Raw genomic sequence first — 18,213 nt, forward strand, 5'->3', positions numbered from 1 at the left:
CCCCAAAACAACACAGAGACAAACCATGTAGCATATTTTGTATATGCTAGCATATATAGATCTAAATCACATTGAACAAACAGAATCTCATTTATGTATGGCTTGCAAAATGAGTCAGAGGCAGTATTTGTAGCCATCACTGAAAGATACATGTTAAAGATGATGTTAACGGTAAGGTCAAGATTCCCATCTACAACCTGTCGGTAAGGTCAAGATTCCCATCTACAACCTGTACAGATGCAACTGGAGTAGATCAAGTGAAGGAGTTGGACCGTATGTAATAGATACTCTTATAGCAACTAACCTCCCAAAATCTCCAAATGATTTAGTAGATGCACTCATTTTCATGGTTGAAGACCCAAATCTGGTCAATGTAGACCTTCCAAAGAAGCTACAGCTCACCCAACAAAGGAAAGAAAACCTACCAAATGGATTATCGGATATATATCTGAAACTAAAAATGTCTCTGGAAACACTGTAAAAAGAAGAAATGCCATGAATGAGATAGAAAAAATACTGTTACTTGTATGCAGAATGCAAATCAAAGACCTCAAACTTCATTATCCCTCTTAAAACAGAGGGTATTTTTACAGGTGACTTTACTTGTAGGCAAAATGCAAATCCAAGACCTCAAACTCCATTAGCCCTCTTAAAACAGAGTGTATTTTTACAGGTGATTGCCAGATGAGCGAGTTTCTAAAAAGGCAGTATGAATTTATATTCATCAAGCCAAAAACCACATTAAAGATAAGTAGTCTAATAGACATCTTCCTAACAGTATTCCCCAAGTCTGAACATGGCAAGTATCACCACCTCAACAAAGGATTTCAAAAGGGTTATTAAGGGCATGCCCATGCACTCAACCCCTGACCCAGACTCATGAAACTAAGTGTTCATAAAAAATGCAAAACAACCCTAGCATGAGCACTAGATATCCATTTGAGAAAAGTCTAGATCCTGGCATCATTCTCAAGTGACTGAGAATGACTCGCATCACCCCACTTCTCAAAGGTGGAAGCTAAGCATTCCCAAAAAGCTTTTGACTGGTAGCATTAACATCACACATTATTGAAACTTGAAAGAGTCCTCAATGGCAAACTGACAATTTATGGAATGAACTAAATACATAACCCAGGACAACAGAGAGATCTTTTGAAGCTGTGGAAAACAAACTAAATGCTGACGTGATTTTCACAACCCTTGCAAAAGCTTGATAGATGTGACCATGGTGTCATTGCACATACAGTACAAACTATAGGGATAACTAGAGAATCTTGGGAATGGAAATACAACTTTTTACTGGCATGTCACAGCACATAGTGGTAAAACCATACCAAGTGCCTCCACCGTTAAAAGCTCAGTCCCCAAAAACTGTACTTGCACCCATCCTCTTTCTCATTCTTTTATTTAACTGGGCAACTGAGAACAAAAACTGTTTAGTAGGTATAATTTTCAACTCTTCTATTATGGGGAAAATGAAGAAATCAAAATGATACAGAATGCTGGACAAACACAGATGCTATCATAAACCAGTTGACTAATGTGAAAGAGACCTAACCTTCAGCAAACACAACTAAACATTGGTTGCATCCTGCAGGTGGATGGCAGGCTGGATCCCGTGAATCTTCAAGATAAGGAAAAAATAGTATTATTCAAGGTGCTAATTCTCTGTTGAATTAAATATTGCTGATTCATATCACCACCCTACTAGTGGAGCAGTTAACTGCAAAATAAGGCAGAATACTTCGCCTAGCAATAGAAGCATGAAGCTTGGCAGAGATGTACTTCATTTAATAGTGGTCAAGAATAACATGATATCCACGTAAATGTTTGACATTTTCATGATAGTTGCCATGTTTTCCAGTATAGTGTCGTAGTATAAAGGTTTCACACAGTGAAGAATTGATCATAGTTTAAGATGAATTGTTACATTTTGCAATTGCTAGTCATTTTAAGATTATACTGCGTATATTTTAAAAACAAAGGGCTGCTATATTTCAAAATGGCCACCCAAAACTGTTTTGATATGAGGATAAGAGTACTCTGTGGTATAATAATAATCATTACTCAGTTGAATAATTTAGATGTGTTACCATGTAACACATGCTTAGTTTTGTTAGATTCCTTGCCATTTCCATCAGCATTACTATTAAAATTCATATAACATTTTGGTTATATTGCTGCTAATGTTGTGAAAATGAGGGTTCAGTAATTATGGGGATGTACTGAAGATGAAAGTGTAGTGAAATGGCCTTTGACCTGACCTCTAAGGGTGAGGTCAAAAGTCAGTGGTGTTGAGAGTTTAGTAAAGATGAGGGTGCAGCAGAGATAGACTTTGACCTAACCCACAAGGGTTTCCACTCAATATTACCCTCCCACATCAACATAAAGTATACTAATATTGGGGGTACTTTCTTCAACAGAGCATGACACAAACATGTTCTGTAAAGAAAAAAGTTATTACTTTTTTCATATATAGGGATGAAAAAGGGATAATACTGCTACTGTGTAAGGGTTAAAGAGGGCATGGATATATAGATAAATACCCTACTCAATTTCAATATGTCTTAAAGTTTCTCTGATTGCCAAAGTACCTCCTGGCTAGATGATCCAATTCAAATGTAATCACAACTGTCCTCATCAGAAACGCTCTTTCTTCACCTTTCCTTTATCAATGTAATTGCATTGGTAGTTCCATAGCCTCCAAAAATCTTTTGAAAAACATTTATTCCTTCTTACCCTTTCTTTCTTATCTAGTGTATGATCTCTAAAACCAAAAATAATTAATGATTTACATCTACTGACCTCCCGTTTCACTAATCTTTCTAAATATGGTGACAACCTCTATTCAGCAAGAGCCTTCAGTGTTGAACTGTCAACCATTGTGTTCCTGACTTATGTACATGTTTATATATGTATATGTCTGTGTGTGCATATATATGTATACATTGAGATGTATAGGTATGTATATTTGCATGTGTGGACGTGCATGTATATACATATATATGTGGGTGGGTTGGGCGATTATTTCGTCTGTTTCCTTGCGCTACCTCGCTGACGCGGGAGACAGCGACAAAGCAAAATAAATAAATGAAATAAATATCATAGAAAGAATACTTCCCACGTATTCCCTGCGTGTCGTAGAAGGCGACTAAAAGGGGAGGGAGCGGGTGGCTGGAAATCCTCCCCTCTTGTTTTTTTTTAATTTTCCAAAAGAAGGAACAGAGAAGGGGGCCAGGTGAGGATTTTCCCTCTAAGGCCCAGTCCTCTGTTCTTAACGCTACCTCGGAAACGCGGGAAATGGCGAATAGTATAAAAAAAAAAAAAAAAAAAAAATATCATTTGGCCAAGTAAGGTTTGAGTTCACTTGTTGATCAGTGAATTCCTTTTGCCCTTGGTGGAAATTTTGGGATGTGATTGAATCCTGCTTTTAATAAACTGCCTTTCTCAAGCTATTCCAATAGAATGGAGGTTCACTGTATTGCATAATCTACTAGATTTCGTTATACTGGGTGAGTCACTGAATAGGAAATTTCATTTTGCACAGGCTATTTCTTGAGGAACTGGTGGTTTACTGCTTATGACATTGAGTGATTATATGAAAAGAGCAGTCATTGATGGGACAATCAGCATTTACTTTTGCTTGTTGTGGGGGGCTTTTGGAATTTATGGCAACAAGTTGGCTTACAAGTGAGTATTTAATTTTTCAGTTTTCTTCCATTGTTGATTATTGATGAAATAGATATTGATCCATTGCATCAAGAAATCCAGAACAAATTAATTGAAGAAAATATAATTCACTAAACCAATACTGTAGGAAAAGAAATTTTTTATCTTAATTAGTTTTAGAATTATATGATTTTTTTTAGATTAAATTCATATTTGCAAATGATAACCCAGAAATATATATGTACTGTTAAGTTTATCTCAGCTGGTGACTAAGTTTGGTAAAGTGTGTGAAGGAGGAAAGTTAAGAGTAAATGTGAATAAGAGCAAGGTTATTAGGTACATTAGGGTTGAGGGTCGAGTCAGTTGGGAGGTGAGTTTGAATGGAAAAAAACTGGAGGAAGTAGAGTGTTTTAGATATCTGGGAGTGGATCTGGCAGTGGATGGAACCATGGAAGAGGAAGTAAATCATAGGGTGGGGGAGGGGGTGAAAATTCTGGGAGTCTTGAAGAATGTTTGGAAGTCTAGAACATTATCTTGGAAAGCAAAAATGGGTATGCTTGAAGTAATAGCGGTTCCAACAATGGTGTATGGTTGCGATGCGTGGGCTATGGATAGAGTTGTGCACAGGAGGGTGGATGTGTTGGAAATAAGATGTTTGAGGATAATATGTGGTGTGAGGTGGTTTGATCGAGTTAGTAATAATAAGGTAACAGAGATGTGTGGTAAAAAAAAGAGTGTGGTTGAGAGAGCAGAAGATGGTGTTTTGAAATGGTTTGGTCACATGGAGAGAATGAGTGAGGAAAGATTGACCAAGAGAGGATATATGTGTCATAGGTGAAGGGAACAAGGAAAAGGGGGAGATCAAATTGGAGGTGGAAAGATGGAGTGAAAAAGATTTTGAGTGATCGGGGCCTGAACATGCAGGAGGATGAAAGACGTACAAGGAATAGAGTGAATTGGAACGATGTGGTATACCAGGGTCGACGTGCTGTCAATGGATTGAACCATGGCATGTGAAGCGTCTGGGGTAAACAATTGAAAGTTCTGTGGGGCCTTGATGTGGAAAGGGAGCTGTGGTTTTGGTGCATTATTACATGACAGCTAGAGACTGAGTGTGAACGAATGTGGCCTTTCTTGTCTTTCCTAGCGCCACCTCACACACATGAGGGGGGAGGGGGTTGTTATTCCATGTGTGGCGTGATGTGGATGGGAATGAATAAAGGCAGACAGTATGAATTATTTACATGTGTATATATGTATGTCTGTGTGTGTTAATATATGTATACATTGAGATGTATAGGTATGTATATTTGCATGTGTGGACTTGTATGTATATACATGTGTATGTGGGTGGTTTGGGCCATTCTTTCGTCTGTTTCCTTGCGCTACCTTGCTGACGCAGGAGACAGCGACAAAGCAAAATGAATAGATAAAATAAATATCATTGGACCAAGTAAGGTTTAAGTTCACTTGTTGATCAGTGAATTCCTTTTGCCCATGGTGGAAATTTTGGGATGTGATTGAATCCTGCTTTTAATAAAGTGCCTCTCCCAAGTCATTCCAATAGAATGGAGGTTCACTGTATTACATAATTTATTGGATTTGGTTCTACTGGGTGAGTCACTGAATAGAAACTTTCATTTTGCACAGGCTATTTCTTGAGGAACTGGTGGTTTACAGCTTATGACATTGATTAATTATATGAAGACACCAGTCATTGAAGGGACAATGAGCATTTTGTTTTGCTTGTTGTGGGGGGCCTTTGGAATTTATTCCAACAAGCTGGCTTACAAGTGAGTATTTAATTTTTCAGTTTTCTTCCATTGTTGATTATTGATGAAATAGATAATCATCCATTGCATCCAGAAATCCAGAAAAAAATTAATTGAAGAAAATGTAATTCATTAAACCAATACTGTAGAAAAAGAAATTTTTTATCTTAATTAGTTTTAGAATTATATGATTTTTTTTAGATTAAATTCATATTTACAAATGATAACCCAGAAATATATATGTACTGTTAAGTTTATCTCAGCTGGTGACTGAGTTTGGTAAAGTGTGTGAAGGAGGATAGTTAAGAGTAAATGTGAATAAGAGCAAGGTTATTAGGTAAAGTAGGGTTGAGGGTCAAGTCAATTGGGAGGTGAGTTTGAATGGAGAAAAACTGGAGGAAGTAGAGTGTTTTCGAGATCTGGGAGTGGATCTGGCAGTGTATGGAAGCATGGAAGCGGAAATGAATCATAGGGTGGGGAAGGGGGCGAAAATTCTGGGAGCCTTGATGAATGTTTGGAAGTCGAGAACATTATCTCGGAAAGCAAAAATGGGTATGTTTGAAGGAATAGTGGTTCCAACAATGTTGTATGGTTGCGATGCGTGGGCTATGGATAGAGTTGTGCGCAGGAGGGTGGATGTGTTGGAAATGAGATGTTTGAGGACAATATGTGGTGTGAGGTGGTTTGATCGAGTAAGTAATAATAGGGTAAGAGAGATGTGTGGTAACAAAAAGAGTGTGGTTGAGAGAGCAGAAGACGGTGTTTTGAAATGGTTTGTTCGCATAGAGAGCATGAGTGAGGAAAGATTGACTAGAGGATATATGTGTCAGAGGTGGAGGGAACAAGGAGAAGTGGGAGACCAAATTGGAGGTGGAAAGATGGAGTGAAAAAGATTTTGAGTGATCGGGGCCTGAACATGCAGGAGGGTGAAAGGCGAGCAAGGAATAGAGTGAATTAGAACGAGGTTGTATACCAGGGTCGACATGCTGTCAATGGATTGAACCAGGGCATGTGAAGCGTCTGGGGTAAACCATGGAAAGTTCTGTGGGTCCTGGATGTGGAAAGGGAGCTGTGGTTTTGGTGCATTATTACATGACAGCTAGAGACTGAGTGTGAACGAATGTGGCGTTTGTTCTCTTTCCTAGCGCCACCTCGCACACATGAGGGGGGAGGGGGTTGTTATTCCTTGTGTGGCACAGTGGCGATGGGAATGAATAAAGGCAGACAGTATGAATTACGTACATGTGTATATATGTATATGTTTGTGTGTATATATATGTATACATTGAGATGTTTGGGTATGTATATTTGCGTGTGTGGACGTGTATGTATATACATGTGTATGTGGGTGGGTTGGGCCATTCTTTCGTCTGTTTCCTTGCGCTACCTGGCTCACGCAGGAGACAGCGACAAAGCAAAATAAATAAGTGAAATAAATATCATTGGACCAAGTAAGATTTAAGTTCACTTGTTGATCAGTGAATTCCTTTTGCCCTTGGTGGAAATTTTGGGATGTGATTGAATCCTGCTTTTAATAAAGTGCCTCTCCCAAGTCATTCCAATAAAATGGAGGTTCACTGTATTACATAATTTACTAGATTTTGTTATACTGGGTGAGTCACTGAATAGAAAATTTCATTTTGCACAGGCTATTTCTTGAGCAACTGGTGGTTTACAGCTTATGACATTGAGTGATTATATGAAGAGAGCAGTCATTGATGGGACAATCAGCATTTTCTTTTGCTTGTTGTGGGGGGCCTTTGGAATTTATGCCAACAAGTTGGCTTACAAGTGAGTATTTAATTTTTCAGTTTTCTTCCATTGTTGAATATTGATGAAATAGATATTGATCCATTGCATCCAGAAATCCAGAAAAAAATTAATTAAAGAAAATATAATTCATTAAACCAATACTGTAGAAAAAGAAATTTTTTATCTTAATCAGTTTTAAAGTTATATGATTATTTTTTAAATTAAATTCATATTTGCAAATGATAACCCAGAAATATATATGTACTGTTAAGTTTATCTCAGCAGGTGACTGAGTTTGGTAAAGTGTGTGAAGGAGGAAAGTTAAGAGTAAATGTGAATAAGAGCAAGGTTATTGGGTACAGTAGGGTTGATGGTCGAGTCAATTGGAAGGTGAGTTTGAATGGAAAAAAACTGGAGGAAGTAGAGTGTTTTAGACATCTAGGAGTGGATCTGGCAGCGGATGGAACCATGGAAGCGGAAGTGAATCATAGGGTGGGGGAGGGGGTGAAAATTCTAGGAGTCGTGAAGAATGTTTGGAAGTCGAGAACATTATCTTGGAAAGCAAAAATGGGTATGCTTGAAGTAATAGTGGTTCCAACAATGTTGTATGGTTGCGAGGCGTGGGCTATGGATAGAGTTGTGCGCAGGAGTGTGGATGTGTTGCAAATGAGATGTTTGAGGATAATATGTGGTGTGAGGTGGTTTGATCGAGTAAGTAATAAGGTAAGAGAGATGTGTGGTAAAAAAAAGAGTGTGGTTGAGAGAGCAGAAGACGGTGTTTTGAAATGGTTTGGTCACATGGAGAGAATGAGTGAGGAAAGATTGATCAAGAGAGGATATATGTGTCAGAGGTGGAGGGAACAAGGAGAAGTGGGAGACCAAATTGGAGGTGGAAAGATGGAGTGAAAAAGATTTTGAGTGATCTGGGTCTGAACATGCAGGAGGGTGAAGGCATGCAAGGAATAGAGTGAATTGGAACGATGTGGTATACCAGGGTCGACGTGCTGTCAATGGATTGAACCAGGGCATGTGAAGCGTCTGGGGTAAACCATTGAAAGTTCTGTGGGGCCTTGATGTGGAAAGGGAGCTGTGATTTAGGTGCATTATTACATGACAGCTAGAGACTGAATGTGAACAAATGTGGCCTTTCTTGTCTTTCCTAGCGCCACCTCGCACACATGAGGGGGGAGGGGGTTGTTATAGAATGGAGGTTCACTGTATTGCATAATTTACTAGATTTGGTTAACTGGGTGAGTCACTGAATAGGAAATTTCATTTTGCACAGGCTATTTCTTGAGCAACTGGCGGTTTACAGCTTATGAGATTGAGTGATTTTATGAAGAGAGCAGTCATTGATGGGACAATCAGCATTTATTTTTGCTTATTGTGGGGGGCTTTTGGAATTTATGCCAACAAGTTGGCTTACAAGTGAGTATATAATTTTTCAGTTTTCTTCCATTGTTGATTATTGATGAAATAGATATTGATCCATTGCATCCAAAAATCCAGGAAAAAATGAATTTAAGAAAATATAATTCATTAAACCAATACTGTAGGAAAAGAAATTTTTGATCTTAATTAGTTTTAGAATTATATGATTTTTTTTTAGATTAAATTCATATTTGCAAATGATAACCCAGAAATATATATATACTGTTAAGTTTATCTCAGCTGGTGACTGAGTTTGGTAAAGTGTGTGAAGGAGGAAAGTTAAGAGTAAATGTAAATAAGAGGAAGGTTATTAGGTACAGTAGGGTTGAGGGTCAAGTCAATTGGGAGGTGAGTTTGAATGGAGAAAAACTGGAGGAAGTAGAGTGTTTTAGATATCTGGGAGTGGATCTGACAGCGGATGGAACCATGGAAGCAGAAGTGAATCATAGGGTGGGGGAGGGGGCGAAAATTCTTGGAGCCTTGAAGAATGTTTGGAAGTCGAGAACATTATCTCAGAAAGCAAAAGTGGCTATGTTTAAAGGAATAGTGGTTCCAACAATGTTGTATGGTTGCGAGTCGTGGGCTATGGATAGTGGGTTGGGCAGGAGGGTGGATGTGCTAGAAATGACATGTTTGAGGACCATATGTGGTGTGAGGTGGTTTGATCAAGTAAGTAATAATAGGGTAAGAGAGATGTGTGGTAACAAAAAGAGCGTGGTTGAGAGAGCAGAAGACGGTGTTTTGAAATGATTTGGTCACATTGAGAGAATGAGTGAGGAAAGATTGACCAAGAGGATATATGTGTCAGAGGTGGAGGGAACAAGGAGAAGTGGGAGACCAAATTGGAGGTGGAAAGATGGAGCGAAAAAGATTTTGAGTGATCAGGGCCTGAATATGCAGGATGGTGAAAGGTGTGCAAGGAATAGAGTAAATTGGAACGATGTGGTATACAGGGTTGACGTGCTGTCAATGGATTGAACCAGGGCATTTGAAGCATCTGGGGTAAACCATGGAAAGTTTTGTGGGGACTGGATGTGGAAAGGGAGCTGTGGTTTTTGTGCATTATTACATGACAGCTAGAGACTGAGAGTGAACGAGTGGCCTTTCTTGTCTTTCCTAGCGCTACCTCGCACACATCGGGGGGAAGGGGTTGTTATTCCATTTGTGGGGAGGTGGCAATGGGAATGAATAAAGGCAGACAGTATGAATTATGTACATGTGTATATATGTATATGTCTCTCTGTGGATATATATGCATACATTGAGATGTATAGGTATGTATATTTGCGTGTGTGGACGTGTATGTATATACATGTGTTTGTGGGTGGGTTGGGCCATTCTTTCGTCTGTTTCCTTGCGCTACCTCGCTGACGCGGGAGACAGCGACAAAGCAAAATAAATAAATAAAATAAATATCATTGGACCAAGTAAGGTTTAAGTTCACTTGTTGATCAGTGAATTCCTTTTGCCCTTAGTGGAAATTTTGGGATGTTATTGAATCCTGCTTTTATTAAACTGCCTCTCCCAAGTCATTCCAATGGAATTGTATTGCATAATTTACTAGATTTGGTTATCATGGGTGAGGCACTGAATAGAAAATTTCATTTTCCACAGGATATTTCTTGAGCAACAGGTGGTTTACAGCTTATGACATTGAGTGATTATATGAAGACAGCAGTCATTGATGGGACAATCAGCATTTTCTTTTGCTTGTTGTGCGGGGCCTTTGGAATTTATGGCAACAAACTGGCTTACAAGTGAGTATTTAATTTTTCAGTTTTCTTCCATTGTTGATTATTGATGAAATAGATATTGATACATTGCATCCAGAAATCCAGAAAAAAATTAATTGAAGAAAGTATAATTCATTAAACCAATACTGTAGGAAAAGAAATTTTTGATCTTAATTAGTTTTAGAATTATATGAGTTTTTTTTTAGATTAAATTCATATTTCCAAATGATAACCCAGAAATATATATGCACTGTTAAGTTTATCTTTCCTCACTCATTCTCTCCATGTGACCAAACACATGTATATACATACACGTCCTTACATGCAAATATACATACCTATACATCTCAATGTACACATATATATACACACAGACATATACATAAATATTTTTTTTTTTTTTTTTTTTGCTTTGTCGCTGTCTCCCGCGTTTGCGAGGTAGCGCAAGGAAACAGACGAAAGAAATGGCCCAACCTACCCCCATACACATGTATATACATACGTCCACACACGCAAATATACATACCTACACAGCTTTCCATGGTTTACCCCAGACGCTTCACATGCCTTGATTCAATCCACTGACAGCACGTCAACCCCGGTATACCACATCGCTCCAGTTTACTCTATTCCTTGCCCTCCTTTCACCCTCCTGCATGTTCAGGCCCCGATCACACAAAATCTTTTTCACTCCATCTTTCCACCTCCAATTTGGTCTCCCTCTTCTCCTCGTTCCCTCCACCTCCGACACATATATTCTCTTGGTCAATCTTTCCTCACTCATTCTCTCCATGTGCCCGAACCATTTCAAAACACCCTCTTCTGCTCTCTCAACCACGCTCTTTTTATTTCCACACATCTCTCTTACCCTTATGTTACTTACTCGATCAAACCACCTCACACCACATATTGTCCTCAAACATCTCATTTCCAACACATCCATCCTCCTGCGCACAACTCTATCCATAGCCCACGTCTCGCAACCATACAACATTGTTGGAACCACTATTCCTTCAAACATACCCATTTTTGCTTTCCGAGATAATGTTCTCGACTTCCACACATTCTTCAAGGCTCCCAGAATTTTCGCCCCCTCCCCCACCCTATGATCCACTTCCACTTCCATGGTTCCATCCGCTGCCAGATCCACTCCCAGATATCTAAAACACTTCACTTCCTCCAGTTTTTCTCCATTCAAACTTACCTCCCAATTGACTTGACCCTCAACCCTACTGTACCTAATAATTAACCTTGCTCTTATTCACATATACATGTACATAATTCATACTGTCTGCCTTTATTCATTCCCATCGCCACCTCGCCACACATGGAATAACAACCCCCTATCCCCTCATGTGTGCTAGGTAGCGGTAGGAAAGACAACAAAGGCCACATTCATTCACACTCAGTCTCTAGCTGTCATGTAACAATGCACTGAAACCACAGCTCCCTTTCCACATCCAGGCCCCACAAAACTTTCCATGGTTTACCCCAGATGCTTCACATGCCTTGGTTCAATCCACTGACAGCACGTCGACTCTGGTATACCACACTGCTCCAATTCACTCCATTCCTTGCACGCCTTTCACCCTCCTGCATGTTCAGGCCCTGATCACTCAAAATCTTTTTCACTCCATCTTTCCACCTCCAAATTTGGTCGCCCACCTCTCCTTGTTCCCTCTCCCTGTGACACATATATCCTCTTGGTCAATCTTTCCTCACTCATTCTCTCCATGTGCCCAAACCATTTCAAAACACCCTCTTCTGCTCTCTCAACCATGCTCTTTTTACTTCCACACATCTCTCTTACCCTTACGTTACTTACTCGATCAAACCACCTCACACCACACATTGTCCTCAAACATCTCATTTCCAGCACATCCATCCTCCTGCGCACAACTTTATCCATAGCCCACGCCTCGCAACCATACAACATTGTTGGAACCACTCTTCCTTCAAACATACCCATTTTTGCTTTCCGAGATAATGTTCTCGACTTCCACACATTCTTCAAGGCTCCCAGGATTTTTGCCCCCTCCCCCACCCTATGATCCACTTCCGCATCCACGGTTCCATCCGCTGCCAGATCCACTCCCAGATATCTAAAACACTTTACTTCCTCCAGTTTTGCTCCATTCAAACTTACCTCCCAACTTACTTGACCCTCAACCCTATTGTAACTAATAACCTTGCTCTTATTCACATTTACTCTTAACTTTCTTCTTTCACACACTTTACCAAACTCAGTCACCAGCTTCTGCAGTTTCTCACATGAATCAGCCGCCAGCGCTGTATCATCATCGAACAACAACTGACTCATTCCCAAGCTCTCTCATCCCCAACAGACTTCATACTTGCCCCTCTTTCCAAAACTCTTGCATTTACCTCCCTAACAACCCCATCCATAAACAAATTAAACAACCATGGAGACATCACCCACCCCTGCTGCAAACCTACATTCACTGAGAACCAATCACTTTCCTCTCTTCCTACACGTACACATGCCTTACATCCTCGATAAAAACTTTTCACTGCTTCTAACAACTTGCCTCCCACACCATATATTCTTAATACCTTCCACAGAGCATCTCTATCAACTCTATCATATGCCTTCTCCAGATCCATAAATGCTACATACAAATCCATTTGCTTTTCTAAGTATTTCTCACATACATTCTTCAAAGCAAACACCTGATCCACACATCCTCTACCACTTCTGAAACCACACTGCTCTTCCCCAATCTAATGCTCTGTACATGCCTTCACCCTCTCAATCAATACCCTCCCATATAATTTACCAGGAATACTCAACAAACTTATACCTCTGTAATTTGAGCACTCACTCTTATCCCCTTTGCCTTCGTACAATGGCACTATGCACGCATTCTGCCAATCCTCAGGCACTTCACCATGAGTCATACATACATTAAATAACCTTACCAACCAGTCAATAATACAGTCACCCCCTTTTTTAATAAATTCCACTGCAATACCATCCAAACCTGCTGCCTTGCCGGCTTTCATCTTCCGCAAAGCTTACGTATATGTATGTGCGTATATGTATGTATGACTCATGGTGAGGTGCCTGAGGATTGGCGGAATGCGTGCATAGTGCCATTGTAGAAAGGCAAAGGGGATAAGAGTGAGTGCTCAAATTACAGAGGTATAAGTTTGTTGAGTATTCCCGGTAAATTATATGGGAGGGTATTGATTGAGAGGGTGAAGGCATGTACAGAGCATTAGATTGGGGAAGAGCAGTGTGGTTTCAGAAGTGGTAGAGGATGTGTGGATCAGGTGTTTGCTTTGAAGAATGTATGTGAGAAATACTTAGAAAAGCAAATGGATTTGTATGTAGCATTTATGGATCTGGAGAAGGCATATGATAGAGTTGATAGAGATGCTCTGTGGAAGGTATTAAGAATATATGGTGTGGGAGGCAAGTTGTTAGAAGCAGTGAAAAGTTTTTATCGAGGATGTAAGGCATGTGTACGTGTAGGAAGAGAGGAAAGTGATTGGTTCTCAGTGAATGTAGGTTTGCAGCAGGGGTGGGTGATGTCTCCATGGTTGTTTAATTTGTTTATGGATGGGGTTGTTAGGGAGGTAAATGCAAGAGTTTTGGAAAGAGGGGCAAGTATGAAGTCTGTTGTGGATGAGAGAGCTTGGGAAGTGAGTCAGTTGTTGTTCGCTGATGATACAGCGCTGGTGGCTGATTCATATGAGAAACTGCAGAAGCTGGTGACTGAGTTTGGTAAAGTGTGTGAAAGAAGAAAGTTAAGAGTAAATGTGAATAAGAGCAAGGTTATTAGGTACAGTAGGGTTGAGGGTCAAGTCAATTGGGAGGTAAGTTTGAATGGAGAAAAACTGGAGGAAGTAAAGTGTTTTAGATATCTGGGAGTGGATCTGGCAGCAGATGGAACCATGGAAGCGGAAGTGGATCATAGGGTGGGGGAGGGGGCAAAAATCCTGGGAGCCTTGAAGAATGTGTGGAAGTCGAGAACATTATCTCGGAAAGCAAAAATGGGTATGTTTGAAGGAATAGTGGTTCCAACAATGTTGTATGGTTGCGAGGCGTGGGCTATGGATAGAGTTGTGCGCAGGAGGATGGATGTGCTGGAAATGAGATGTTTGAGGACAATGTGTGGTGTGAGGTGGTTTGATCGAGTGAGTAACGTAAGGGTAAGAGAGATGTATGGAAATAAAAAGAGCGTGGTTGAGAGAGCAGAAGAGGGTGTTTTGAAGTGGTTTGGGCACATGGAGAGAATGAGTGAGGAAAGATTGACCAAGAGGATATATGTGTCGGAGGTGGAGGGAACGAGGAGAAGAGGGAGACCAAATTGGAGGTGGAAAGATGGAGTGAAAAAGATTTTGTGTGATCGGGGCCTGAACATGCAGGAGGGTGAAAGGAGGGCAAGGAATAGAGTGAATTGGAGCGATGTGGTATACCGGGGTTGACGTGCTGTCAGTGGATTGAAGCAAGGCATGTGAAGCGTCTGGGGTAAACCATGGAAAGCTGTGTAGGTATGTATATTTGCGTGTGTGGACGTATGTATATACATGTGTATGGGGGGGGGTTGGGCCATTTCTTTCGTCTGTTTCCTTGCGCTACCTCGCAAACGCGGGAGACAGCGACAAAGTATAAAAAAAAAGAAAAAAAAAATATATATATATATATATATATATATATATATATATATATATTATCCGGGGGACAGGGGTGAAAGAATACTTCCCACGCATTCCTCGCGGGTCGTAGAGGGTGACTAGAAGGGACGGGAGCGGGGGGCCAGAAATCCTCCCCTCCTTGTATTTTTAACTTTCCAAAATGGGAAACAGAAGAAGGAGTCAAGCGGGGAGTGCTCATCCTCCTCAGAGGCTCAGACTGGGGTGTCTAAATGTGTGTGGATGTAACCAAGATGTGAAAAAAGGAGAGATAGGTAGTATGTTTGAGGAAAGGAACCTGGATGTTTTGGCTCTGAGTGAAACAAAGCTCAAGGGTAAAGGGGAAGAGTGGTTTGGAAATGTCTTGGGAGTAAAGTCAGGGGTTAGTGAGAGGACAAGAGCAAGGGAAGGAGTAGCAGTACTCCTGAAACAGGAGTTGTGGGAGTATGTGATAGAATGTAAGAAAGTAAATTCTCGATTAATATGGGTAAAACTGAAAGTTGATGGAGAGAGATGGGTGATTATTGGTGCATATGCACCTGGGCATGAGAAGAAAGATCATGAGAGGCAAGTGTTTTGGGAGCAGCTGAATGAGTGTGTTAGTGGTTTTGATGCACGAGACCGGGTTATAGTGATGGGTGATTTGAATGCAAAAGTGAGTAATGTGGCAGTTGAGGGAATAATTGGTATACATGGGGTGTTCACTGTTGTAAATGGAAATGGTGAAGAGCTTGAAGATTTATGTGCTGAAAAAGGACTGGTGATTGGGAATACCTGGTTTAAAAAGCGAGATATACATAAGTATATGTATGTAAGTAGGAGAGATGGCCAGAGAGCGTTATTGGATTACGTGTTAATTGACAGGCGCGCAAAAGATAGACTTTTGGATGTTAATGTGCTGAGAGGTGCAACTGGAGGGATGTCTGATCATTATCTTGTGGAGGCTAAGGTGAAGATTTGTATGGGTTTTCAGAAAAGAAGAGTGAATGTTGGGGTGAAGAGGGTGGTGAGAGTAAGTGAGCTTGGGAAGGAGACTTGTGTGAGGAAGTACCAGGAGAGACTGAGTACAGAATGGAAAAAGGTGAGAACAATGGAAGTAAGGGGAGTGGGGGAGGAATGGGATATATTTAGGGAATCAGTGATGGATTGCGCAAAAGATGCTTGTGGCATGAGAAGAGTGGGAGGTGGGTTGATTAGAAAGGGTAGTGAGTGGTGGGATGAAGAAGTAAGATTATTAGTGAAAGAGAAGAGAGAGGCATTTGGACGATTTTTGCAGGGAAAAAATGCAATTGAGTGGGAGATGTATAAAAGAAAGAGACAGGAGGTCAAGAGAAAGGTGCAAGAGGTGAAAAACAGGGCAAATGAGAGTTGGGGTGAGAGAGTATCATTAAATTTTAGGGAGAATAAAAAGATGTTCTGGAAGGAGGTAAATAAAGTGCGTAAGACAAGGGAGCAAATGGGAACTTCAGTGAAGGGCGCAAATGGGGAGGTGATAACAAGTAGTGGTGATGTGAGAAGGAGATGGAGTGAGTATTTTGAAGGTTTGTTGAATGTGTTTGATGATAGAGTGGCAGATATAGGGTGTTTTGGTTGAGGTGGTGTGCAAAGTGAGAGGGTTTGGGAAAATGATTTGGTAAACAGAGAAGAGGTAGTAAAAGCTTTGCAGAAGATGAAAGCCAGCAAGGCAGCAGGTTTGGATGGTATTGCAGTGGAATTTATTAAAAAACGGGGTGACTGTATTGTTCACTGGTTGGTAAGGTTATTTAATGTATGTATGACTCATGGTGAGGTGCCTGAGGATTGGCGGAATGCGTGCATAGTGCCACTGCACAAAGGCAAAGGGGATAAGTCAGTGCACAAATTACAGAGGTATAAGTTTGTTGAGTATTCCTGGTAAATTATATGGGAGGGTATTGATTGAGAGGGTGAAGGCATGTACAGAGCATCAGATTGGGGAAGAGCAGTGTGGTTTCAGAAGTGGTAGAGGATGTGTGGATCAGGTGTTTGCTTTGAAGAATGTATGTGAGAAATACTTAGAAAAGCAAATGGATTTGTATGTAGCATTTATGGATCCGGAGAAAGCATATGATAGAGTTGATAGAGATGCTCTGTGGAAGGTATTAAGAATATATGGTGTGGGAGGCAAGTTGTTAGAAGCAGTGAAAAGTTTTTATCGAGGATGTAAGGCATGTGTACGTGTAGGAAGAGAGGAAAGTGATTGGTTCTCAGTGAATGTAGGTTTGCGGCAGGGGTGTGTGACGTCTCCATGGTTGTTTAATTTGTTTATGGATGGGGTTGTTAGGGAGGTAAATGCAAGAGTTTTGGAAAGAGGGGCAAGTATGAAGTCTGTTGTGGATGAGAGAGCTTGGGAAGTGAGTCAGTTGTTGTTCGCTGATGATACAGCACTGGTGGCTGATTCATGTGAGAAACTGCAGAAGCTGGTGACTGAGTTTGGTAAAGTGTGTGAAAGAAGAAAGTTAAGAGTAAATGTGAATAAGAGCAAGGTTATTAGGTACAGTAGGGTTGAGGGTCAAGTCAATTGGGAGGTAAGTTTGAATGGAGAAAAACTGGAGGAAGTAAAGTGTTTTAGATATCTGGAAGTGGATCTGGCAGCGGATGGAACCATGGAAACAGAAGTGAATCATAGGGTGGGGGAGGGGGCGAAAATCCTGGGAGCCTTGAAGAATGTGTGGAAGTCGAGAACATTATCTCGGAACGCAAAAATGGGTATGTTTGAAGGAATAGTGTTGGAAAGCAAAAATGGGTATGTTTGAAGGAATAGTGGTTCCAACAATGTTGTATGGTTGCGAGGCGTGGGCTATGGATAGAGTTGTGCGCAGGAGGGTGGATGTGCTGGAAATTAGATGTTTGAGGACAATGTGTGGTGTGAGGTGGTTTGATCGAGTAAGTAATGTAAGGGTAAGAGAGATGTGTGGAAATAAAAAGAGTGTGGTTGAGAGAGCAGAAGAGGGTGTTTTGAAATGGTTTGGGCACATGGAGAGAGTGAGTGAGGAAACATGGACCAAGAGGATATATGTGTCGGAGGTAGAGGGAACGAGGAGAAGTGGGAGACCAGATTGGAGGTGGAGAGATGGAGTGAAAAAGATTTTGTGTGATCGGGGCATGAACATGCAGGAGGGTGAAAGGAGGGCAAGGAATAGAGTGAATTGGATCGATGTGGTATACCGGGGTTGACA

General features: G+C 40.6%; 1 long non-coding RNA gene across 1 annotated transcript in view; it reads left to right on the forward strand.

Moving 5' to 3' along the window:
* Positions 1-2,409: 2,409 nt before the first annotated feature.
* Positions 2,410-18,213, forward strand: part of LOC139751698 (uncharacterized) — a 32,681-nt gene continuing 16,877 nt past the window's right edge. The window contains exons 1-5 of the long non-coding RNA XR_011713411.1: positions 2,410-3,690; positions 5,320-5,462; positions 7,090-7,232; positions 8,479-8,621; positions 10,239-10,381. This is a non-coding gene — a long non-coding RNA (uncharacterized lncRNA). The remainder of the gene's footprint in view (positions 3,691-5,319; positions 5,463-7,089; positions 7,233-8,478; positions 8,622-10,238; positions 10,382-18,213) is intronic.

Source organism: Panulirus ornatus, chromosome 1 (assembly GCF_036320965.1).
Source record: "Panulirus ornatus isolate Po-2019 chromosome 1, ASM3632096v1, whole genome shotgun sequence".
NCBI classification, from domain to species: Eukaryota; Metazoa; Arthropoda; class Malacostraca; order Decapoda; family Palinuridae; genus Panulirus; species Panulirus ornatus.